The 27,446-nt window shown below is 45.4% G+C and overlaps 1 protein-coding gene across 2 annotated transcripts in view; it reads right to left on the bottom strand.

The window, feature by feature from the left end:
- RAI14 (retinoic acid induced 14) overlaps positions 1-25,846 on the bottom strand; it is an 85,390-nt gene extending 59,544 nt beyond the window's left edge. The window contains exon 1 of one of the 2 annotated variants that reach the window (XM_072134560.1): positions 25,712-25,846. The gene's annotated coding sequence lies outside the window, so the exon portion shown is untranslated. Of the gene's footprint in view, positions 1-15,728; positions 15,806-25,711 lie in introns of those variants that run through there. The other variant, XM_072134569.1, reaches the window with a different exon arrangement.
- Positions 25,847-27,446: the final 1,600 nt, after the last annotated feature.

The raw sequence follows: 27,446 nt of genomic DNA, 5'->3' as shown, positions 1-27,446 counted from the left end.
ATGCCGATTCGGACAGAGTGACAATTTTATTACTGCGACTCGACATAATTATGTTAAAAGTGCACCAAAAAAAGTCCGGGCAGTGCAGGGTGCGCCAGATTAATAAAGACATTGGGGCTTATTTACTAAGGGTCGCGGATTGCACTTTCGTCGGACTGTTCTCCGGATTGCACGGCTTTGACAGGCATTTAACAAGGGTCTGCGCTGGGATAGTGTCGCACGCGATCGGATTTTGGCGCAGCTGCTCGGAAATTGGGGGCCTGCCATCAGACGATCTGACTGATTCGGACTGAGCGCAAGTTTAACTTTCAAATTGTGTCTCAAGACAATGCACTTACATGCACTTGGAAGAAGAAACTGAACTCTGTCGGACCAGAGCGGGGGAAGCGACACATGCAGGATATCGGGCGCACAATCTTATTGAATTATCGTCGGAAATGCACTTTCGGAAAACTCTGTCGGACAGGTAAGTAAATGTGCCAATGTGTGTCAATAATATATATATTACTATATATACTATGCAGTACTCTGCATATTAGTGAGGCAAACTGCACAACATGCCTCACTATCGTGCAGTCTGAATACTGACATGCAGTCTGTATCTGGCAAACCCTTTGGGTGCCCTAGGTGCATGAACTGAGTGCACCAGTTTTTTTCAGATGCACTCGGTTTAACGGTCGTGCACTACAATTGTGTCAGTCATACGTAACGGAACAGCCCATTAGGTACACAGTATTGTGTTGTGCATAGCGCAGCTGCGACACAATACTGGCAGAAACACTTCATAAATACACGTGCAACCAGTTTTCACATGTATGTAAGTGCAGTCTACACCAGAATATTGGCACGGATTGCTTGTGGTCCAATCTGTCCCACTGATGGATATCTCTTCTGACACCCCCATACACATGCATGCTGTGCTCGGCCAAGTGTGCTAATCTTTTCAATCAGTAGTGAAGAAGAAGAAGTCACTGCCAGACATGTTGTTCCCCATAGACATCTCTTGTGTGCATCTTATCTCCCCTGAGAACTAAAGGATCAACCAAACCAATTTTTGCCCCAGAATCAAGAGACCCCCACATGCCAGATAGTAGACCCTCCAAAATGGGCAGGGTTGGCTGGATGAGCTAATCTAATGTATCGATATACAAGAAGACTGCACAGCTCCTTAGTACAGATCAGCACAACCTCCATCTGCTGCTGTACAGGCACTGACAAACCTCCGCAGAAAAAAAAAACTAAATTCCTAGATTGTACGGGTCTATAAATATATAAGCTATAAAACCTTGGTTAAAGGTGAAGCTACACTTAAACTTCAGCTTTAATCACTGGAGCTGCTCCTACTACACATCCCGCCCTGGATGACCCCATTATTTGGAGACTACAAGAAGAATGTGGAATGTCTTGAGAAGAGCTCCGGGAAGAATAGCTTCATTTTCTAAAGAAAACCAGAAGAACCAATGTTTTAGCCAAAAACATCACCCGTGTAGACATCTCAGGAGGGAAGGCTTGACTCTGCCGCAGCATGGGAACAATGGCCTCAGCTCCATTCACATTGTGCAGCTGCAAATAAAAGGGATAATTCCCCCCCCCCAGCAAATATCCTCTGACCTTTTGGATCAGGGGGCTGCACCACGCATGGATCAGGGGGCTACAACTTGCTACATAGATTATATAGATCCAGAAAGGCAGAATTTTTTGTTCCTTTCTATATCTCTTATGTCATTGAAACTTTTTGGATCTTTTTGGTCACATGACATCGGACGTCAAGTAAGAACAACATTCCTGAGTAGGTGCATCATCCATGGTGGTGGTGGGGGATGGTAAGAGGATGCTCTGTCTCTCCGAGAGCTGGATACATGGTAGTCTGTATAATGCAATGCAGAATACATTTTTAAAGGGGTGTTTCGAATCTTATCGGATCTTTGAGTGTGACCCATATTTGCCCATTCAAAGCGAAAGTGATGACCCCAGCAGGTGAGATGGTGACCTAACATTGACATCCACTAGTCCGCGCTAAGCGATGAGAAGACTAAAAATGTCCTCAGGGTCACATCCGGGTACGGAAACTGTGATCTGCGCTTCTAATAGGGAAGCACAAAGTTATCTGACACGAAGATTTTGTTTTTAGGTTGTGCCACTCATCGTCTCAGATGGAAATATCCCATAATAATTAGAGACACACTATGCCCCCCCTTTCACCCCTTAACCAGAGCTGTTACACTGTACCCCACTATAGAGCAGACTGCACAGTTCCCCCTATATGTTTAAACAGTGACCCATGATAGTACCAACTGGTATCGGTGCCAGCCACGTCTACTCATGACAGTACCCAATCTAATGCCACCTCACAATCTCAAGTGTACAGTGTCGCCATAACAGCACCCCCTACACAGGGACCCGTTGATGGTGCCAACCACATGGAGTCTACCCAATACAGTCCCAACCACCATGTATCTCCAAAGTGTTAGTGACAAAATGTTCTCATAATAGCACAAACCAAATTGTTCCGCATAATATTCTCACGTGTGCAGTGCACCCAAGACGGTGGCACATACTGACATACCTACCAGCACTAGGTACACAATGCCCTGTACCAGTGCCATCCACAGTGTGTACTCTAATAAGAGTGCTAGCGGCACAATGTCTCCCCATAACTGTGGAAGTCACACCATTTTACCCCATAACCTAGGCACACAGTGCCACCATAATAGGGCCAATGCCATACTGTCTGCCTATAACAGTGTCACCCAAAAATAGTTTTAGTCAACCCTCCATAATAATACTAACTATACAGTGTCTTCCCCATAAGAGTGCCAGGCACAGGGTCCCCCATATCAGTACCACCTTCCCCTTATAGCAGTTATGAGCCGTCTACAATGTGGACATTTATGAGATCCGTCAATCAAGACCCAAAGTAACTGGAACGCAGAGACTTCATAAAACTAGCGCCGTCCTTTCATCTCCTTTCAGGCCACCACTGGAGACATCTGACCCGCGCAGAACTTTACAGCCCAGAGTGGAAATACATGTCCTGTCCATAGGATAACAAGAGCGAGGACTCTTTATAGTCGGTGACTAATCGCAGAGGAATTTTAAATACATCAATATAAGTCTGAATATAGAACAGAGATTACATTTCTCTGCGCGTCCTGGAAACGCCATCTGCCTCTCCACATCACCTAGAAAAGAGTCATTGTGTGGCATATAATAGCCAGGCCCGGGGCATAGTGCCACACTACACACAGGGACCAGGGGGCATAGTGCCACATTACACACAGGGGCCGGGGGGCATAGTGCCACACTACACACAGGGGCCGGGGGCATAGTGCCACACTACACACAGGGGCCGGGGGCATAGTGCCACATTACCACAGGGGCCGGGGGCATAGTGCCACACTACACACAGGGGCCGGGGGCATAGTGCCACATTACACACAGAGGGCAGGGGGGCATAGTGCCACACTACACACAGAGGGCAGGGGGGCATAGTGCCACACTACACACAGAGGGCAGGGGGGCATAGTGCCACACTACACACAGGGGCCGGGGGCATAGTGCCACACTACACACAGGAGCCGGGGGCATAGTGCCACACTACACACAGGGACCGGGGGCATAGTGCCACACTACACACAGGGGCCAGGGGCATAGTGCCACATTACACACAGGGGGCACAGAGCCTATATTACACACAGGGGCCGGGGGCATAGTGCCACATTACACACAAGTGCCGGGGGCATAGTGCCACATTACACACAGGGGCCGGGGGCATAGTGCCACATTACACACAGGGGCCGGGGGCATAGTGCCACATTACACACAGGGGCCGGGGGCATAGTGCCACATTACACACAGGGGCCGGGGGCATAGTGCCACATTACACACAGGGGCCGGGGGCATAGTGCCACATTACACACAGGGGCCGGGGGCATAGTGCCACATTACACACAGGGGCTGGGGGCATAGTGCCACAATACACACAGGGGCCGGGGGCATAGTGCCACATTACACACAGGGGCTGGGGGCATAGTGCCTCAATACACACAGGGGCTGGGGGCATAGTGCCACATTACACACAGGGGCCGGGGGCATAGTGCCACATTACACACAGGGGGCATAGTGCCACATTACACACAGGGGCTGGGGGCATAGTGCCTCAATACACACAGGGACTGGGGGCATAGTGCCACAATACACACAGGGGCCGGGGGCATAGTGGCACATTACACACAGGGGGCACAGAGCCACATTACACACAGGGGCCGGGGGCATAGTGCCACATTACACACAGGGGCTGGGGGCATAGTGCCTCAATACACACAGGGGCTGGGGGCATAGTGCCACATTACACACAGGGGCCGGGGGCATAGTGCCACAATACACACAGGGGCCGGGGGCATAGTGGCACATTACACACAGGGGGCACAGAGCCACATTACACACAGGGGCCGGGGCATAGTGCCACATTACACACAGGGGCTGGGGGCATAGTGCCTCAATACACACAGGGGCTGGGGGCATAGTGCCACATTACACACAGGGGCCGGGGGCATAGTGCCACATTACACACAGGGGCCGGGGGCATAGTGCCACATTACACACAGGGGGCATAGTGCCACATTACACACAGGGGCTGGGGGCATAGTGCCTCAATACACACAGGGGCTGGGGGCATAGTGCCACAATACACACAGGGGCCGGGGGCATAGTGGCACATTACACACAGGGGGCACAGAGCCACATTACACACAGGGGCCGGGGGCATAGTGCCACATTACACACAGGGGCTGGGGGCATAGTGCCTCAATACACACAGGGGCTGGGGGCATAGTGCCACATTACACACAGGGGCCGGGGGCATAGTGCCACATTACACACAGGGGCCGGGGGCATAGTGCCACATTACACACAGGGGCCGGGGGCATAGTGCCACATTACACACAGGGGCCGGGGGGCATATTGCCACAATACACACAGGGGCCGGGGGCATAGTGGCACATTACACACAGGGGCTGGGGGGCATAGTGCCACATTACACATAGGGACCGGGGGTATAGTGCCACATTACACACAGGGGCTGGGGGTATAGTGCCACATTACACACAGGGGCCCGGGGCATAGTGCCACAATACACACAGGGGGCACAGAGCCACATTACACACAGGGGCCGGAGGGCATAGTGCCACATTACACACAGGGGCCGGGGGCATAGTGCCACATTACACACAGGGACCGGGGGTATAGTGCCACATTACACACAGGGGCCGGGGGGCATAGTGCCACATGACACACAGGGGCTGGGGGCATAGTGCCACATTACACACAGGGGCTGGGGGCATAGTGCCACATTACACACAGGGGCCGGGGGCATAGTGCCAAAATACACACAGGGACCGGGGGTATAGTGCCAAAATACACACAGGGACCGGGGGTATAGTGCCACATTACACACAGGGGCCGGGGGCATAGTGCCACATTACACACAGGGGCCGGGGGCATAGTGCCACATTACACACAGGGGCCAGGGGCATAGTGCCACATTACACACAGGGGCCGGGGGCATAGTGCCACATTACACACAGGGGCCAGGGGGCATAGTGCCACAATACACACAGGGGCCGGGGGCATAGTGCCACAATACACACAGGGGCCAGGGGGCATAGTGCCACATTACATACAGGGACCGGGGGTATAGTGCCACATTACACACAGGGACCGGGGGTATAGTGCCACATTACACACAGGGGCCGGGGGCATAGTGCCACATTACACACAGGGGCCGGGGGCATAGTGCCACATTACACACAGGGGCCGGGGGCATAGTGCCACATTACACACAGGGGCCGGGGGCATAGTGCCACATTACACACAGGGGCCGGGGGCATAGTGCCACATTACACACAGGGGCCGGGGGCATAGTGCCACATTACACACAGGGGCCGGGGGCATAGTGCCACATTACACACAGGGGCCGGGGGCATAGTGCCACATTACACACAGGGGCCAGGGGCATAGTGCCACATTACACACAGGGGTCGGGGGCATAGTGCCACATTACACACAGGGGCCGGGGGCATAGTGCCACATTACACACAGGGGCCGGGGGCATAGTGCCACAATACACACAGGGGCCCGGGGGGCATATTTCCCCCAAAATAGTAATGGCAAATGAGAATTTATGGATATGTCAGATCTATCAAACTCAAGAACTGACTATAGCCCATATGATATAGCGGCATAGCCCATACTTGCTGGTATAGCAAGTAAGTAGTCCCCTGCCCTGAGTTGTAACCGCACAGACATCAGATCCATAGCATGTAATACAAAACCAGACCAGATATACTCCAGTATGTGCGTGTTAAGACCCCTATCTGTCCAAGTCAGTGGTGGCGAACCTATGGCACGGGTGCCAGAGGTGGCACTCAGAGCTCTCTGTGGGCACCCAAACCATTGACCCAGCACAGAGTTCAGCAAACAAACTCAAAGAATCTTCCTGCAGTCCCAGGAGACTCAAGCTGCTCTCAGCGCTACATGTAATTGTCTACTTGGGACTGCAGGAACAGTGAGAATTGTGTAAAGGGCTGCATTATTTTTGGAGGTCCTCCTGCTGGCCCCACACTTGCTGGCACTTGGTCTGTACAAGGTTCGCCATCACTGGTCTAAGTGTTTGATAAGGCAGTAAAGATATTCAAGCTCTTTCCAGGCACTATCTGATGCAGCTCTTTCTCCCTCTCTCGCAGTAAGATCCCAGCATCTGACTTTCATCCATTCACAAAGTCATGTCAATGAGGAAATGTTCCTTCTCCTCGTCGCTTCCCACATTAACCAAGCGCCGGCGGACAGCAAACACTTCAGTGCTGAGAAGGAAGTTACTGCTTTGATGGACCCTTGTCCCCTGCTATCTTAATTTTTTTTTTTAAATATTCCAGTTCAAAATAAGTTTACATTCCACTTATTAAATCGTTACTTTCACTAACTTTTAACCCTTGAAGAGGAGTTAACCCAAAATGCTAGTTTTCATAAGGTTTTAGGTAAGTTTCCTAAAAACCATTATAAGACCATTTACAAAATTTCTGCTTGTTGTCAGTGACTTGAACCCTCCTGTTTTCATCCAGAGGCCGTGACCCTGTACATACGGTAGCTAGACCTGCTCTCGGCTGAGCAGTGGAGACGATTGTATCCAGTCTAGACAATGCTCTGTGAGCTAAACACATCAGCAGCATCTGCACAGATCTCTCTTCTGGTTGTTACACTGTATTAGTCTGGAGAGGCAAAATATCAGTGTATCAGTCAAAAGAGGCAAAATTTTGGAGGTGGATTTACCTTTTGGTTTTCTTTCCCCCAAAATAGTAGCTCTAATGGCAAATGCAAATTTATGGATAGGTCCGGTCCACAAGTCTTTGGGCCCATTAATATTTACTACTCTCCTGGAACTTTTGAAAGGCTCCCAGTGTCCTGGAAGGGTGTGTAGAGCCCAGTGGAAAGCTCCTGGATCCACTGGACTCTTGGTCATGTGTCAAACAGGCACACAATGGGCATGTTGTGTTCCCACATTAAAAAATGTGCATGTCACACAAAAAGTCGGTGTGCCAGGACACATATGGGACGGGTTAGTGAAATTAGCCTAATCACTCCAAAAGTATTTTCTCTCACGCGTCTACTGTATAAAGTTGGCAGGTTTGACTTAGTATCTTCCCTCGCCGCCTCCGGAGGGTTGTTCTGCCTTCCTCTGGATCAATGCCACAGGATAGTATCGGATAAGTTATGGTCAAACTTACTAAAGAATGTATCCCTTTAAGGCAGTTACGATCAATGGCATGCAGCCAAGACAATTGCTTCTAATGACAATTTGTAACGACTATTACTGGTCTAATAATAAACTGGGTCGGCGGTCCAGGAATAACAGAGGGACTGTGGTGGAGCAAAGGCTTGAGCAGAGTCCCCTGGGTGCTAAGTCAATGCTGAACCTGATAGTGGTGTTTGTGTTGAGTTGGTGGGAAGCTGAGAACTCGTAGGCACTTTGTCCGTGACACACTAATGGCCTAATCTGACGTTACCATACATGGAGCGCCAAAGTGAATACGTCTGTCACTGCACAGATCCCACCATCTCTCAGATTAGTCAATGGTCTGGACACCAATATAAATGATCAGGGTTCAGCCAGGAAATATTCAGAGGCAGTCAAGGCTAAAAGCAGGCAACAATCAGACCAAGGTATGAGCTAGAATCAGGATAGTCAAAGGTCAAGGCACCAATGTGCAGCAACAGGGGTCAGGTGGAGAATAGTCAGATACAGTAGGGGATTAGAGCAGGCAATAATTAGACCAAGGTACAATCTTGAAGTCGGAGTAGTCAGAGGTCAGGGCACAAATATAAAGCACCAGTGGTCAGGCAGAGAATAGTCAGAAACAGTACGGGGTTAGGGAAGGTAACAATTAGACCAAGGTGCAAGCTGGAAGTCAGGACACTCAGAGGTCAGAGCACCAATAAATAGAACCCGGGGTTAGGAAGAAAATAATCAAAGATAGTCTAGGGTCAAGTCAGGCACAATCATACCAAAGTACAAGCTGAAAGTCAGGGCAGTCAGAAATCAGGGCACCAATATATACATCACCAAGGTCCTGGCAGAGAATAGTCACATACAGTACAGGATCAGGGCAGGCAACAATCACACCAAGGTACAAGCTGGAAGTAAGAGTAGTCAAAGGTCAGAGAACCAATATAAACAGCATCAGAATTCAGGGTCGAAGAATAATCAGAGACAATCTAAGGTCAGGGCGGCCAACAATCAGACCAAGATACAAGCTGGAAGTCAGAGTAGTCAAAAGTCAGGGCACCAATATGTAGCACCAAAGATGGACCGAATATTCATAGGTGCACCGGCCCTTTAATGTTCAAGACTTGGTGCTTTAATACTCAGGTAACAGTATTTGGGAGCTGAGATGCACAGGCAGTTTAAGAACACCCCTTTATCAAAAATTCCAAAAAGTTTACACAACAAAGCTTTAATTCTGGTGGTGAAATGCAAACGTGACCCTTCACCTCTATGAAATGAAACAAATGGGTCTTTTTTTCTGTTTTCCAACACTTTTCTATGGAGACAGATGCTACTTTAAAGTCTGTTGATGAAATGCACCTCAGACAGCTATTTTTTTTTAACATTTTTTGCATTTTCCAGCAAAACGCAGCATGCCCTTAGTATGGTGTTTTTTTTCTCTAGCACTTTTCTTATAGGCTGCTTGAAAAAACACCAAACAAAAAAAGCACTTTGTACATGAAAACATTGCTAAAAAAAGGTAAAAGCAATGTGATGTAGATGCAATGGTATTCATTGTACACAATGCTCTGTGAGCTAAACAGCCTGTACTCCAGACTGATACATTATAACAAACCCAAGGAGAGATCTGTGCAGCTGCTGCTGATGTGTTTAGCTCACAGAGCATTGCCTAGATGGGATACAATTGTCTCCACTGAGAGCAGGACTAGCTATGTACAGGGTCACTGCCTCTAAGTGGAGACAATTGTATCCAGTCTAGACAATGCTCTGTGAGCTAAAGACATCAGCTGCCCAGATTTATCAGCTGCTTTGTTACAACGTATCAGTCTGGAGTCCAGGCTGTTTAGCTCACGGAGCAATGTCTAGACTGGATACAATAGTCTCCATTTCTCAGCTGAGAGCAGGACTAGCTATGTACAGGGTCACTGTCTCTAAGTGGAGACAATTGTATCCAGTCTAGACAATGCTCTGTGAGCTAAACACATCAGCTGCCCAGATCTATCAGCTGCTTTGTTACAATGTATCAGTATGGAGTCCTTGCTGTTTAGCTCACGGAGCATTGTCTAGACTGGATACAATTATCTCCATTTAGAGGCAGTAACCCTGCTCTCCGGCTCTCAGCTGAGAAGCGGAGACAATTGTACCCAGTATAAATAATGCTCTGTGAGCTAAACACATTAGCAGCAGTTGCACAGATCTCTCTGCTGGTTTGTTACAATGTTGGGAAGCCCGTAGGCATATAGCCGTTGGGCTAGTGACTGCAGGCAGGCTAGGGTCACCAGGAGTTCAGTGTTTTGGCACCTTGAAGTAAAGGGTTAAGGGGTTGGGGCCGTGGGCTACGTGACTGGGGGTAGGGCTAATGGTAGCCACACCAGGTGGGCTGGGGCTTAGGTTTTAAAAGGGGTCCACCGTTTGTCGCTCACCCTCTTTTCCTGGAAGGACTTTCCCTCCCTCCCTCCCTATATATTTTGATGTAAAGTTACTGTAATGTCACAGCTGGCGGTGTGGTGGTTTGGGGTGAGGACCTACATGCCCTCCAAGGAGGCTGGCATTTCAGGTGCCCCTTTAATTCCGGTAGTTAACCCTTGAGGTTATATGTTTTAAAGTTTAAAGTTTATACTCTACGAGTATATGTTATAATTCTGTAACAATTTAAATAAAAGCTGTGGCCGACTCCCTGATGTCACTCCACATTTTGGTTAAGTTAATTATGTGTGTATGTGCCTTATTTAAGGGGACAAGATTTTTGGGGGATTACGGTTACGTTTTTATGCATGCAGTCATCAGTCTGGAGTTCAGGCTGTTTAGCTCATGTATACAAAACCTCGTTATATGACATCAGTAAAGTTTGGGCCTATAGATTTCTATACTGATCCTGATACAATTGAAAGCAATGAGACCTGATAAAATCTTGGTGTAACAAATGGGAAATCTGTGTCTCCATTCAAAGTAAAACCGTCCATATAAGAAACTGCGGTGTCTGTGCCATAAAACAAGCAGATAAGGACAGAGGCGAACCACAGACAGACACAAGAAGGAAATCAAAGCCTTGCAGACTATAGAAGGCGTCTTATAACGATACAAGGAGAACAATAGGATCTGAAGATGCAGTTTGCTACATTATGGGATCTGTCGGTTATACAGCGACTTTAAAGGGACACCTCTCAGTGCTATAAGCACAGGGCAGGGTCCTGCTAGGGATCATAAAACGACAATGTCACTTTAAGAGGTTCATTGATGTGCGATTACCATGTCACCAGGTCTGAGGGGTATGGGATTGTCTGTGACTATAAAGATGGCTTTTACATGACTCCGACTCAGGAATACTGTAAACCCCTGACCCAGGATGACAGCATCATATATATCCCCACAGAAAGTCTATGCATCAAAGGATAGTTAGGGGATTATATACATGTATACAGGAGAACATATTAAAGCATGGCCTGTGCCTACTATTGCAGTAAGTGAATGAGGAAAATTGCCATACCGCATATGGCCAATAGGCAAAAGTGGTTCTGTTACCTGATAAAGGCTATTCCCTTTAATGGGAACCTTTCAGTAGGTGCGACCATACAGACTGCAGCCATTGTCCCTGGAGAGATGTGTAATCAGACCTCTGTCTGTGTATGTTGTGAGTAGCAGCAGGACTGTTATCTATGGATTTATATTCCAGGATTGTAGCTTCTCAAAGTGCACTAGTAGTGTGTCCTCACACTGTGCTCTGTTCTCTGTAGCAGTCAGTGTTAAAGGACATCTACATGTGTGCTAGTAAGTAGTTCCTGAAGAACATGGTTCCTCAGGAGTTCTTTTATTGTATATAATCCGAGTTCTAGAGTTATAAAAGTTATGCAAATCACCCGAGCGCCTTTAGGGAGCCTAGTATTTTAATGTATACACACCCCTGGCCCAGCCTGGTTCCCCCCAAGCAAATAGATAGGGGCGGCCGGTAACCCTTAGGGGGGATGTGCATACATTAAAATACTAGGCCCCCTGAGGCGCTCAGGTGACGTAGCCCGAGCGCCCCAGAGTAATTTTTATAACAGTTTTTATAAATTGAATTTATATTCCAGGATTGTAGCTTCTCCAAGTGCACTGGGAGGGTGTCCTCACACTTCTGTGCTCTCTCCAACCAGTGTAAGTTATTGTCCCCAGAAAGATGTGTAATCATAGCTTTGTGTACATTGTTAGTAGCAGCAGGACAGTGAAATATGGATTTACATTCCAGGCTTGGAGATTCTCCAAGTGCACTAGGATGTGTGTCCTAACACTGCTGCGTTCTGTGCTCTGTATGGAACTGCTCCATGGAGCCTGATAACAGGACCAGCTCACATGAAGCTGTTCCCCAAAACAGTCTGCCAACTTGTGTATTACAAATGACCAATTAAAGCAGTGCATTAAAAACGAAAGGGGTAATCCGGTTAGAGAAACTCATGGCATAGCTTTGGCACTTCATGGAATGAATCTCCACCAATCATGAGAACAGACGCCAAGGATGGGTCGCGTCTCATACAACGCACTTCACAAGAACACTGCAGACTATGCAAAACTATGCAAAACTATGCAAAGAGATGCAGCCGGGCCTATATGGGATTGAGGTTTAGGCGTTACACGGAACGGCCCCCATTACTAATTCAGCTCTGCTCTTCAATACTATACAGACGCCGGATTAGATCCGCTCTCCCAAACTGAATCTATTTTTCATGAGGCTTTAGCCGCTTTCGCAGCAGTAAGGTCACTGGTATCAGGCGGATAGTATTACAGCCTCTTGGCCAGGGTCGAGGCTTCGCTTGGATCTCTAAGCGTCTGTAAAGTGTGGATTGTGCGGAAAACGCCAAAGAGCAATAATCAGGGGGAAAATAGTAGAAAAAAATCCAACACAGTGAGATCTACAGACTCAAAAAAAGACTGCATCACTTTTATTAGAACTATCTATAGTAAATGGAAAGGGGGTCAGGATAATGTCTTCACAAAATAATCTTTATTGCCCACAGCAACCATTCAAAGTTCAGCTCTTATTTTGTACAAGGCTCTTGAGAGATGAAAGCTGCGCTCTGATTGGTTGCCATTAGAGTTGCCACTAACTACCAGCCACAATACACACCACTTTATCCAGCTACTATTATACTTACCAAAAAGTATCGCTATGAACAACATAAAAAGTTGGGAAAGATTTGTAAAACAGCAAAAAAGAATAGCGTCCACTGTTGCCAGCTTTCACTTTGTATACATGGGATATGAAACCCTTCACTTTGGGATATGAAAGCTGCACTGTGATTGGTTGTTATCAGTGACAATTATATATTTGCTGGAAACAAATTTTTTAAAACTGTCTAGCAACCAATCACAGAGGAGCTTTCATTTCTCGTGTTGCTCTTCAAAAATTAAAGCTGTGTTTGTGGCCATAGGAAACAGACACTTTTGTAAATCTGTCCCATCGCAAGCCTTATTACAACGCAAGGCAAAAATCTTCTAACCTATTATAACCACTTTTGGTCAATGTTCACACAAGTCTTGCCCCTTTTTATCACTGATAACATGGTCGCCCATTGGTTATAACAATCAACTGTGCAACTCTGCGAAGAAGACTGAGCACACCAAAAATAAAATGGTGCCTTCCTATCACAGCCAAAACATTAGCGCATTAAACTGAGTAATTGCATTAAAGGGATCCTCCACCCAGAATACTAAATACGCCCATCCATTAGGTATAAAGAGTGGAATATAACTGGGGCCTACCCTTCTGCATCAGGTGCCTCCATTGTTTAACTGGCCTCCTCTATCCTGAAATGGCCACTAACTTCTTCAGAGAAGATGCCAAGCAGTCACAGACACATCCCAACCTGAACCCAGACAATAGAAGGGGGTGTGTCTGTGACTAACTTGCAAAAGTTGGCGTCCATTTTATGAGAGGTCCTATAAAGGAAGGGAATCGCATAATGAGGATACCAAATGCAAAATGTAGGGCACTAGGAAGCTTGTCTGTTTGAGCCCACTTTAAAGTAAAACTTTGTTTTCTGAGTGGAGGATCCCTTTAATAAAGGTGTAACCTTAGCAGGTGCAGTAGGAAATGTGAACCCCTGCTGCCTTTTCCCCCAGTTGATGATTTGGGGGTCTTAGAAGCAAGACACCCCCGTAATATAATTATAATTTTAAAAAAGTGAATGACTACCCAGCAAAGACATAACACGTCATGAATTTGGTGTTAATTATATCGAGGACGATAATGTCTTCACTATGAGTCGCCTTTTCACTGAAGGAAACAAGTGACAATGACTGGAACGTGAACAAAGGAACACAGCAATGTATCATATGTCCCCCGCCGATGTGAGAGAGGAAGAGTCCTCCATAATGACAGAAATATCACATTCCTCTGAGAGCAGAGGACAGTGTATAGACCTGTGTATATCTGGACCCCTCAATGTATGTCCCACCACAAAATATACACAATCGTCAGTCCTTGAGTCCCATTGTGAAAATTGTGGCATAATTCACCACAAAATCAATAGCAACTGAACTATTGACATTGAGGAAAATCAATATGGCTGCCATAAAATAGCAATATGACTGCCATAACAACACAGTATGACTGCCATAACAACACAATATGGCCGCCATAACAAAGCAATATGGCTGCCATCATAAAAAAATATGGCTGCCATAACAGCATAATAAGGCTGCCATAACAACACAATATGGCTGCCTTAACATGACAATATGATTGCCATAACATGACAAAATGGCTGCCATAGCAATAAAATATGGCTTCCATAACATGACAATTTGAATGCTATAACATGACAATATGGCTGCCATAACAACAGAATATGGCTGCCATCACAACAAAATATGGCTGCCTTAACATTACAATATGGCTGCCGTAACAACACAATATGGCTTCCATAACATGACAATATGACTGCCATAATATGAGAATAAGACTGTCTTAAAATGACAATATGGCTGCCATAACAATACAATATTGCTGCTGTAAGATAACAATATGACTGCCATAATAATACAATATGGCTTTCATAATATGACAAAAGGGTTGGCCTTCAGCCTCCATATCAGTTTTGCTACACAATATGGCTGCTGTCCCTTCATCTCCTGGTAACTAACTTTCCCATACTCCTGAATGGCAAATAAATGTAATAAAGTGAGGTGTATAATGAAGCAGGGTGACAACCAATATGGCCGCCATTATGGTAACCTAAATTGTTCGTTATTCACTATGGTGCTTTTCCTGTGCCCCTTAATGGAAAAATAAAATAGGAATTATAAATATAAGGGAGAAAGACATAACAAATCAGGGGAAAAACCAATATTGTCGTCATTATGGATAACAAAGTTATTCTTCCCCAACTTTTCTGTCTCCTGAATGGCAAATTATCCATTTTATGCTATATGACCTTCACTACTGATCCCACATGGGTTGTCACAACCAAGGACACTGACAACTAATATCGCTGATACTGCAGGTGACAAGGGGTAGACACAACTTTTTAAGACTTCTGATTGGAAAGTTGGCATCATTATTCATTAAGTATTCCATCAATACAAGTACTATAGGTGTGGTGACACAGTTTTCCCAAACTCCAGAGAAGCAGATATGTGCATAAAACTGGGATACAAAGCAGTGTGACAACTAATATGGCGACCATTACATACAACAAAAACATAGTGCCCCAACTCTCCTAGGCCCCTGAATGATAAACTTGTATATAAACAGATTGATAAGGTAGAAGCGGAAGAAATGTAGAATGAGACAGGATGACCACCAATATGCCTGCTGGTATATGCAACAATCTGCAGTGCTCCAACTTTCCCAGGGTCCTGAATGGCAAACATGCAGATGTACTAATTAAAATAGGAAAGCATTGTGAACACATGTATAATTAGGGAGAGTGACAAACAATATGGTTACTGTTTGTGCACGCACCCAACTTACCCAGGCTCCTGTATGTCCAACCCGCATGCAAGTAGTGAGGGATAGGATGGTCCAGCAACGTTTCCAATAGCAAATCCGCAGTAAATAGTAAAAAAAAACTATCTTTCCTATTTTCCTGAATGGCAAAGGAGTAGAGTATTAGGCAGATCTAAGTCTCCAGTGAGGTCACATCTGTCCCTACCCCATGATTGCAGGGAGCTATAGATAAAGCAGATATCTCAAACCTCAAGTTTATTTCTTACCTAAACACCATATGTGATGGAGACAACAAAGTCGACTCCTCCAGACATCGGATACTTTGTAAACAAGAGCTAAATCCTGATGTAGCAGAGCTCAGATGCCCCGTACAGCGCAGGTTACCCTGTAACAACATAACGACTTTGTTTACTTTCATCATTAGTCTCATTTTAAGTGAATTCTTCTTCATTCATGCCTAAAGCTACAATTTTGCTGGTTTCCTGACAGCAGTGCATTGTGGGAGTTTGGAGAAGTTAGAGACCGTTTTGAGAATGGAAATATAATAACACTGTCTTAAACTGGGGACACATGGGTGCGTGTCTTCACACTGTTGTATTCTGTGCTCTCTGCAGACAGTGTTAAATATTGTCCATGGAAAAATTATGATCATTATGTATGTTGTTAGTAGCAGCAGGACTGTGAAATCTGGATTTATATTTCAGGATTATCTTCTCCAAGTACACAGGGGACGTGTCCTCACACAGCTTTGCTCTCGGCTTTATACTGTCTGCTCTGTGCTGTTCCCCCTTGGTCCATTGAAAAGTATTGCATTTAGTGCCGCCATGTATAAATCTATATTGCACAGTCCTGCTGCTACTAATAACATACACAAAGATAAGATTACTCATCTCTCCAGGGACAATCATAACACTGGCTGCAGAGAGTGAGGACAGGCCCCCAGTGCACTTGTAAAAACTAGAATCATGGAATATAAATCCATATATCACAGTCCTGCTGCTACTCACAACATACACTAAGGTCTGATTACAAATCTATCCAGGGACAATACCTAACAATGGCTGCAAAGAGCACAGAGCACAGCAGTGTGAGGATACACCTACAGTTCACTTGGAGAAGCTACAATTCATATTACACATCGCCAATACCTATTCGGAAGCAATAATACCAACCCGTTTCCCTATAAATAATATACTCTTTATTAAAGGTACTAAAGTCAGTGTAACCTTTCCCAGAACCCTGAATGGCAAAACTGAGCCTGTAAAGTTAGGCAGTCATTACAGCTAACACGTGGGTGGACGTCTGAGCACTGCCTAAGACCTTTGACTTAGCCCCATGTTTTCACTCTTCATGTTTGCTGTCACTGAATGAAAAATGATGAAAAACCTATTTGTAGCCGAGGGTTTGCTACAATATATCAACACAGGTCACAGATATCAGCCAGGTCTCTAGGAAGCAGGATTTGTTTAAAACTGAGACATTGTAAAAAAAAGTTAAGTGTTAGGTCTGTACACGGTTTTTAGCTCCAAGATAGTTTCTATTCACTGCCAGCAATAATTGATCTTGAAAAAAAAAAAAAAAAAGTTAAAAAGTTGCAGAACTTTTCAGGACAAAAATAACAGGAAAGCCCCATTAAATTTGAGAAAAACGAAGAGGATTTAATCAGGGAAACCTCCCATTGTTTGAAGGCTCCTCACGCTACAGTGACTTATTGTACAAATTCAGAGTGAGAAGCCTTCTTTATACACTTCCAGGAAAATGAGGGAGAAGTAATAGCAGCCGTGCGGGCCACCACAGGAACGAAGGCGGAGGAGCTCCATGAGTCATCTGCTCAATGGGAAGGGTGACACGCCAAAACGAAGCCGCTCCTGTAACGCAGAAGAACTTCCCATGTCCACCAATCATCAGGACACAAAAAGCCTGGAAGCCAGAGGCAGGGATTGTCTCCATATGTCAGGAGGACATGCCGATTCCTACACTTCCAGCATGAAATATCACGTAATAAGCCACTGATAGCCTTTGACTCCCAGATGGCGCATCATTAATGCATCAAGAAAAACGCCATATGTGATGTGCATCCTGCAGCAGGGGGTGCGCAGTATAGACGACACGAGTGACAACCTTGGACTAGGATTGCACAACAGATTTGGTTGGGCGTTCGTGCCAATTTCAAGCAATTTCATCTCAATTCCTCCCCATTCTGCAGAGTATCTCAACAAAATGAATGGGAAATGACTCTCAGGTATAAGAAAGTTGCTGCAGTTGTGATGAAAAGTTGCACAAACACGAAGATACAAGAATTGTATATGTCAAGGTGTGACGAAATTTGCCCAGGTAATAGCACAACCCTTAAAGGGGATGTCCTATGAGATATATGTATCCTCTTTGCTACAGATGGGGTATATTTCTGAAAACTCGAGGTCCGACCACTAGGACCCCCCAGAGATCATCTCAACAGATGCAGCCTCATAGAAGTGGTCACATATCACATTCACAGGAACGTCCAATACCCCCAATCCCCTAATTATCAGGTCCCCAGCAGCCAGTCCATACATGCAGGAGACTATATATACACAGACCGGCCTGTAATAATGTAGTAATCTCCAGTAGTTTATACAGAGGAGCGCCCAGGCTATCTCTAATGGCTTTACAACAAGATTCCGGGAAAATTATCCAATTAACCTCTAATCCCAGGATTTGACTCACGTCCTGTACATTGTCTCAGGCAGTCGGATTCACAAATTTAAGCTAAATCTCCTTCAGGGCGTTGTCCTCTCACAGACACAACTACATGCACTAAGCTCAAAGTCTGACGTCTGATTTTACCAAAGTTACTGTATATTATGTAGAATAGACTGTAAATATCTGACCCCCATAATGAGGGGTAAAAGAGGGTCCTAGGAAACTGATTCTGCTGAGCCTTAATGTACAGACAACGATATCTACGTTACAGAAGACTCTAGCTGAGGCACAGACTTGCTTTAGGTGTTTAAATATTTCAACGTTGGTGTAAATTAGGACTGGACATATTGAATATCAACATGCCCAATCATTTGCTTTCCTAAGTTGTTTGGTGACAGCTTCATCTCTCACTGAAAAGGCATGCACGCTCAGTAAAGCCAAGCATGCAAGTGTATGGGTGGGACAGGAGGATAACATTTTTTATTGGTGTATGGGCAGGTTATGAATCATTGTAATAGTTAGGATTAGGGCTAGAATATAGTTTAGTGTAAGGCCATGTTCATAAGTTTTCAGTAACTTTTGTATAAACTTTGTATAAAGCAGTTTGGTAGCAGGTTGGGGGCCTAAATCCTCATGACCGTATATGTGTACCCCATGTATATACCCCAATTGTGTTACATTGTTCATAATGACATGGCATGGGGTATTTATTATTGGCTTTATTTTGGTCTATTTTTTTCATGCAGCGCCTTGTGCGCCATATTTATGGTTCAATCAAGGTTGTGCGCCATATTTATTATGCTGCTTTGCCAACACTTTTTTTTGTCAATTTGGGTGCAGCTTTGGGAATCACCACCAACACTTTTCATAAATGTGGAGTCAGTTCAGACCCTTTTCAGGAGTGCGCCAATGTATTAAAGGGTTATTCCCACAGTTTCTTATATGTACTCAGGATAACAAAATAACACATTCTCTAATTCATTGTTATTGATAGAAATGCAGCATTTCACAGATATAATCCCAACCTGTCTCTATCAGTCCTGGTGTACACAATTTCAGTTGCCTCTAGATCCGACCCTGTAACTTCTGATTTAGGGTCGGTTGGCCGCCATCTTGGATGAGATCATGCGGATGAGATTTCTGTCTTTCTCTGTTGTGTGCCTGTAGCCCCGCCCCCTGCAGGGAGCTCATAGACACTCACTGATTACTTCCTGCCAGGAGATCATGAGCAGAGAGAGAGGCTGCAAACAACAAGCTACAAGGAGATAAGTGACCTGGGGGAATGGGGAGGCAGGCACATATGTGTAAGATGTAGCAGAGCTCACAGTGTAACAGTGTAATGGTCTATCAGCCTCTGTGTAATCTCATGCATCTCTAATCTATCTCATCTCTCGCTATGTGTCAGTGTGTTAGTACAATGTCAGAAGCCAGATGACAATGTATATACACCTGTACCCTGATAATCTAACCACATTGTCACCCCACAAAACTAGATGGGTCATAATGTGTATGCTTAGAGAGGCCCCACCCACACCCTGGGATTTTGCACTGAGCAGCCTAGAGAGTGATAGGAGCTACAACAGCAATAAAACTGTGTAACATTATAAAGTAAAGGGTTAAAATTCTCACATTTCTATCCCCTAGTGATGTTAACACATAACATCACTAGGGGATAGAAATGTGAGAATTTTCTTTCGTGGGAAAACCCCTTTAAGCCCTAGCGCTACAATCTAACATCCCAGTGTAACCGCACAATTTCTGCGCCCAAAAAGCGGATCCTGAGACACTATTAATGAATACCCCCCATAAAGTTCAGTTCGAGAGAGGATACTACAGGCTAGGATAAAACTTAGAATCAGAGTTAGGACTTAGGGGTAGGCTCTGCTCTTACTGTACCCCCCCCCCCCCCTCCTCGCCCTCTGTCACATTTCATATCCAGCTTGAGTGCGGCTGATAATCGCCAGCTGCCAGACTGCATGATAAAGCCTGGATATAATAGCTCAGCGGGCGGACAACAAGTCGGGATAATCCAAATTTATTTTAATGAGGTCACGATGAATCTCCATCCTCCATCCCACATCCGTCGCCCAATGGCTGATGTCACTACTAATGTGGGATTGTAATTCCTCCATCATTACACGAAGGGTCTGACGCTGAATGAATGATTAATCAGAGGCTAAGACTTTACACATCAAGCGAGGAAAGAATTTTGTTTAATGGGGTAAAAGCAGTTAAATAATTGCAAATTGTTGCGTGGTGCAAGAATTTGTGATTAAAATTGTGAAAACGCCACCTCCACGCTATGTGGGCATGGAAGGGGCATAGAGGGGCACGGCGTCCCATGGAGTGGGCGCAGCATTCTTTTGATAAACCAGCAAACTTTCATTTGCTGGTTTCCACGCAAAGTTACGCCAGGTCGGACCTGGTGTAGTTTTGCACGGTGGCTGCGCCACCCGCCAGATACATCAAGAGGCCAAAGCTTCGTGATGTGGCTGGACAAAGGGAGGCCGCAATCATATGATACATCTCCCCCTATGTTTCAGAAGAAACTTCCTGTCTCCACTCAGAGGCAGTAACCCTGTACATAGCGAGTCCTGCTCTCAGCTGAGAAGTGGAGACTATTGTATCCAGTCTAGACAATGCTCTGTGAGCTAAACACATCAGCAGCAGCTGCGCAGATCTCTCCAATAGTTTGTTACAATGTATCAGTCTGTAGTCCATATATTACAGTTCTTGATGCTACAAGCAACAATAACAAAGCTATGATTACACATCTCTCCAGGGACAATACCCAACAGTGGCTACAGAGAGCACAACAGTGTGAGGACAGACCCCCCCCCACCCCCCCCAGTGGACTTGGAGAAGCTGCAATCCTGGAATATAAATCCATATTTAACAGTCCTGCTGCTACTAACAACATACACAAAGGTCTGATTACACATCTTTGCAGGGACAATACCCAACACTGGCTGTAGTGAGTACTGGGCACAGCAGTGTGAGGAATTACTTCCACGCCCAGGTACTTGGATAAATTATATATCGCAGGTCTGCTGCTACTAACAACATGCACCAAGGTCTTATTTCAAATCTCTCCAGAGACAATACAGAACACCGTCTGTAATCTTCATGTCATAAATGCTGACAGGTTCCCTTTAATTACATGCAGTTACAGTCAGTCTGGCCGTGGGTCTTGTAATCTCTGTACTGCATTGTTTTCCTATTAGTTGGGCAGCAACGTGTAGTCAGGAGACTGTGGAGTCCCGGCCTGGGAGCTGGAGGATGGGTGCGGTATTATTACATGGGCTGTGATTTTGCACAGATGTGACACGGCAGGGATGACACGGGGAGGGACACACGAATACAACTTTATGGTTGTGTCCCGAAGCCTCTTTATGAGAATACATTGGGCCATAAAACTGAGCAGTGAAAGCAGGGAGGACGCCATGGCTCAGAGTGTTATCCCAGGAGGCATCACACTGTCTCATGTTCTGGAGAAGCCTGGGGGAGCACATTGTATGGTCATATATCATACATGTCATACCATGGGATCACATCATATATGTCATATCATTATATATGTCATCTAGTCATATAACATATGTGTCACACCATGGGATCACATCATACATGTCATATCATTATATATGTCATCTAGTCATATAACATATGTGTCACACCATGGGATCACATCATATATGTCATCTGGTCATATAACATACATGTCATACCATGGGATCACATCATACCTGTCATATCATTATATATGTCATCTGGTCATATAACATATGTGTCACACCATGGGATCACATCATAGATATCATATCATTATATATGTCATCTAGTCATATAACATATGTGTCACACCATGGGATCACATCATAGATATCATATCATTATATATGTCATCTAGTCATACAACATACGTGTCACACCATGGGATCACATCATATATGTCATCTGGTCATATAACATATGTGCCAAACCATGGGATCACACCATATATGTCATCTGGTCATATAACATATGTGTCACACCATGGGATCACATCATATATGTCATCTGGTCATATAACATACATGTCATACCATGGGATCCATCATACCTGTCATATCATTATATATGTCATCTAGTCATATAACATATGTGTCACACCATGGGATCCCACCTTATATGTCATCTGGTCATATAACATGTGTTTCATACTATGTGATCCCTTCATTTATGTGATCTGGTCATATATCATACGTGTTATGTCATGTGATCACATCATATAGGTTATCTAGTGATATATAATACATAATACTAAAGTAGTTCAGCTTCTAGTACATGTATCAGATCCTGCTGCGACTTCCGCTATGGGAGAGGCAGAGAGAGCTGCTTCCTCTGCTGGGACCTCATATTAGTTGACTTGATACACGGACTATTTTAATATCCCAAAAACAACCATATGGATAGAAAACAACCCAAACAATTCCTAGCAGGGAGGTCCAGACCAATGAGCTAAACGACCCCCAGGATTTGTCCAGCCTGAGCCTCTTCAGTTCTACCTCCTGCTTTCCACATATATCACCCCCAGGAGGTGCCAACCTCACACCTCGGTGCAAAACTAAAGGCTTCTCCACAACCTGGGAAAGTCAACAAATCGGAACAACACAAAGGAATGTTATGCAGTGATACATCAGCTACATCATCGGGTATCATCTACCAGCTACTGTCATGTTAGACTGTCATGTAGTACTACATTATACCTATGAGGGGCGCTACTACAAATGTATAACATGCTACCAAGCTCCACCATACATTACACCTGATCTCTGGGGGGGGGACATCTTATTAAAAGACAGGACAATCCCTTTAAACTTACTGACCAGATCATGGAAATCTGCAGATCTGTCTCAATTTGTACCAGGGAAAGTTGGGTTTCTACCACAATGGTTGTTTCTTAGCTTTACTAGACGATTAAAAGGCAATCTAAGAATCCAGGTTAAAGGTGAGTTTGCTATTTGGGGGTCAGAAAAAGCTGGGCAGATTAGAGACCATTGAGCATCACATGACCCTTTAAGAGTCATCTGTTCTTTAAGAAAGATATTTCCCGAAAAGCTGGGTGACAACACTTATGGCCACCAGTGTACATTACCTTGGGTTGTCACCCAGCTTTTCGGGAAATATCTTATACTAAAGAACAGATGACTCTTAAAGGGTCACGTGATGGTCAATGGTCTCTAATCTGCGCTCCATAGATTGTATACATGCAGCTATAACACTAAGTACTTAAAGCTATGACATCCCTTTAATAACATTACACAAAGCTCCGGCCGTAGAATATACGAGACCGTGACTGCTTAAAGGAACACTCCATGATAACTCACCATGTATCAAGCTGAGAGTCTGTTACAATTGCATCCAGTCTAGACAATGCTCTGCGAACCCCAGGCTGATACATTGTAGCAAACTATACGGACTGGATAGAGATTTGTGCTGCTGATGTGTTTAGCTCATAGAGAAATTTGAAGACTGCATGTTAATGTAACAGACCCTCAGCTGTGAGAAGTGTTATGTCAGTTATATGTATATGCTCTCTTTACAATCTGGGCTTATGGACATCATAGACGCAAGTCTGAGTGGAGGAATATCCCATCAAGGGGGTCTTAAAACTGGAACTACAACGGTCACCCCCTGTACACACCAAGCAGTTTCAGGGGGCACATAACTGCTCCTGGGAGAATGAATGGATAGAGGTTAGGAAAGAGGGAAGGGGGGGTCTATGTTCCCCAATTTTAATAAGTAGTGGGGGTTTTGATCCCCAGTAAGCGTATATCTAAGATTGACAAGTGCTCCATGTGTATGTTTATATGGTCCCAAGCTATTCTGCAGAGCATCACACCACAGTGTACAAGGCAAGAGGTGCTGCAGCATCTATAGCAACACATTACAATATAACATTCTACCACAGGACTAATTTATATGGGTTATAGTCTCTGCCCTAGCACTAAAGTCCCTAAAGACCCCCGATCCTCATTACATGGTCCTAGCACAGCAATGCGTTACAATGTAACAGTGACTCTACCATCCTCTGATACATATGGGAAAGTTCCCAGTGACAAAACAGCATGCAAGGTAAGATGTTCTGCAGCAACAGTGAGTCTATCATCATCTGATACATATGGGGAAGTTCCCAGTGCCAGCACAGTATGCAAGGCAAGATGTTCTGCAGCAACAGTGACTCTGATACATATGGAAAGACCCCCAGTGCCAGCAGAGTATATGCCATTGCCCACTTCTGCCAGACGGTCCCTGCTGTCTTCCTCATCCCTTGTTACATGCTCCTAGCACAGCAATGCGTTACAATGTAACAGTGCGTCTATCATCCTCTGACACATATGGGAAAGTTCCCAGTGCCAGCACAGTATATGCCATTGATCACCTATGGCACACAGTCCCTGGTGTCTTCCTCATCCTTCATTACATGTCCCTAGCACAGTAATGCGTTACAATGTAACAGGAACTCTATCATCCTCTGATACATATAAGAAACTTCCTAGTTCCATCACACTATACAAGGCAAGATGTTCTGCAGCAACAGTGAGTCTATCATACTCTTATACATAATGCCAGCATAGATTATGTCCTGGCATTGCCCCCTATGGCATATGATCACCGGTGTCTTCCTTGTTACATGGTCCTAGCACAGCAATGCGTTACAATGTAACAGTGACTCTATAATACTCTGACACATATGGGAAAGTTCCCAGTGGCAACACAGTATATGAGACAAGATGTTCTGCAGAATCAGTGACTCTACAATACTCTGATACATATGGCAAAGTTTCCAGTGCCAGCACATTATACACGGCAAGATGTTCTGCAGCATCAGTGACTCTATAATACTCTGATACATAAGGGAAAGTTCCCAGTGGCAGCACAGTATATGAGACAAGATGTTCTGCAGAATCAGTGACTCTGCAATACTCTGATACATATGGCAAAGTTCCCAGTGCCAGCACATTATACACGGCAAGATGTTCTGCAGCATCAGTGACTCTATAATACTCTGATACATAAGGGAAAGTTCCCAGTGCCAGCACAGTATACAAGGCAAGATGTTCTGCAGCATCCGGAATACGCTACAATGTAACATTTTACCACAGGACTGATGCATATGTGTCATGTTACTAGTATCTGCACCTAAAGCCCCCCCACTCTCTAGCCATGGTCCTAGCACAGCATTGCGTTACAATGTATCATAAGACATATGGTAATGCCCCCAGTGCATGCCCTGGCACAGCAGTGCGTTACAATGTATGAGTGTGTGCGGTGCCACCTACCCCCGGGCAGCGCTCTCCTCCAGCAGCCGGTGCCCCCGCTCCCCGCCGGCCTCATACTCTCCGATCACTTCTGATCTTTGGACTTTTCTCCTCTTTTGTTTGCAGTTTTACTGCCGGGGCTGAGGCTCAGTGGCGCCACCTAGCGGCGGCTCCCCGGCACTGCAGGCGGCCACTGTCACCGGCTCTAGGAGGGGCCACAGGAACAAAGGTGGTGCCAGTCACAGGAGAGGAATGTGAGGCTGCCCCGCGCACCCCCCTCCTCCCCGGCAATGGATCAGTCCAGGCTGCTGCACTAAGTGCTACTCAATCTGCAGGACCCATCCTGATGGTGACATGACACCACAGCAGCAGCCGGCGGAGCAGAAAATTCCTGCTGTGTCATCTCTAATGCTCACACAATGGGCCATTGTCATTTGTAGATCTGAGCCTGGGAAAGCTGGGTGATGACTAATATGGCTGCCCATGGAGAATGTTATCCTAGGGACAGTCAGGGAGATTCTAAAAAGTGATGCATAAGGTGGGAAAGGTGACCCTAACCCTGGGGCATTATAATTAAGTAATGTATACAACCCCTCCTCACACCCCAAAATTAATACTAACCCCAGACCTAAACATAAATGCAGGCTCCAAACTAGATCCCCTAAATAAGTGCCGAGCCTGAACAATGTATAGACCGGGTCCCCTGTAATAGATCCCTCATCTCATAAAATAATACAAACCCAGACCTGATCCCCTAAATAAAGAGACCCCGAGATAAAGCCCCATAGCTGTAGTCTAAACCTTCCAAACTGACCCCAGTCCCCAAAATAAATGTACAGACCCAGATCCCCTGAACAGGTAGTAGATCCCACACTTGGCCTCAATCTAAACCAAATTCTAAACATGTATAGGGACGGATTATAGGGAGCACGTGCCCCGGGGCCCCCACCACTTTGCCCTTAAAGGGGCCCCCACCAAATGTGGGCGCTTCGGGGACCCCAGACCTTTCAAAAGAATCCAGATACCACATCAGAACCCGTAAATAAATGCACACCCACAACCACTAAAACAGACCCCTGAGGAGACCCAGAAATACAGAAACCAGACATAAATACAGAGCCATATCTGACTCCGTGTACAGACCCCAGACCATCACAAATCACACAGTCCCCAGACCAGACTCCTAAATCAGTGCATATCCAAAACAATTAAACAGATCCCTAGGGAGAACCAACCCCCCCTGAATAAATACAGAAACCAGAGATAAATACAGAGCCATATCAGACCCCATGTACAGACCCCAGACCTTCCAAACTCATACAGACCCCAGACCAAACTCCTAAATCAGCGGAGACAAGTCTGGGGTCTGTATGACTCCTAAATAAATGCAGACCCACAACCATTAAACCAAACTCTAAACACATATAGACCCCAAAACTGCAAAACAGACCACATCCCCTAAATGAATCGATTCCTATAATCAGACTCTAGATAAATATGATCCACAGACCAGTCTTCCTCAATTAGCATAGACCCCAGACCCCTAAAACTCTGTATTATCCTGCAAAATAGAACTCAAAGTGGTGATAATTATGTAAATTAGCTCTAATTGTGAGGTTATGGGAGGAGTTATGGACAATCCTAGACAGATCCGGGACTTTAAAATCTTCTCTTCTACCCCTTTAAATTTCCTCCAGGCTCATTCAGCGTGTCCGTATTTACAGTAAACCTGCGGCAAGTGACAGTCATGTGACTC

Source organism: Engystomops pustulosus, chromosome 1, assembly GCF_040894005.1.
Source record: "Engystomops pustulosus chromosome 1, aEngPut4.maternal, whole genome shotgun sequence".
NCBI lineage: Eukaryota > Metazoa > Chordata > Amphibia > Anura > Leptodactylidae > Engystomops > Engystomops pustulosus.
The sequence above is the reverse complement of the archived record's forward strand: the minus strand, read 5'-3'. Positions and strand labels throughout refer to the sequence as shown.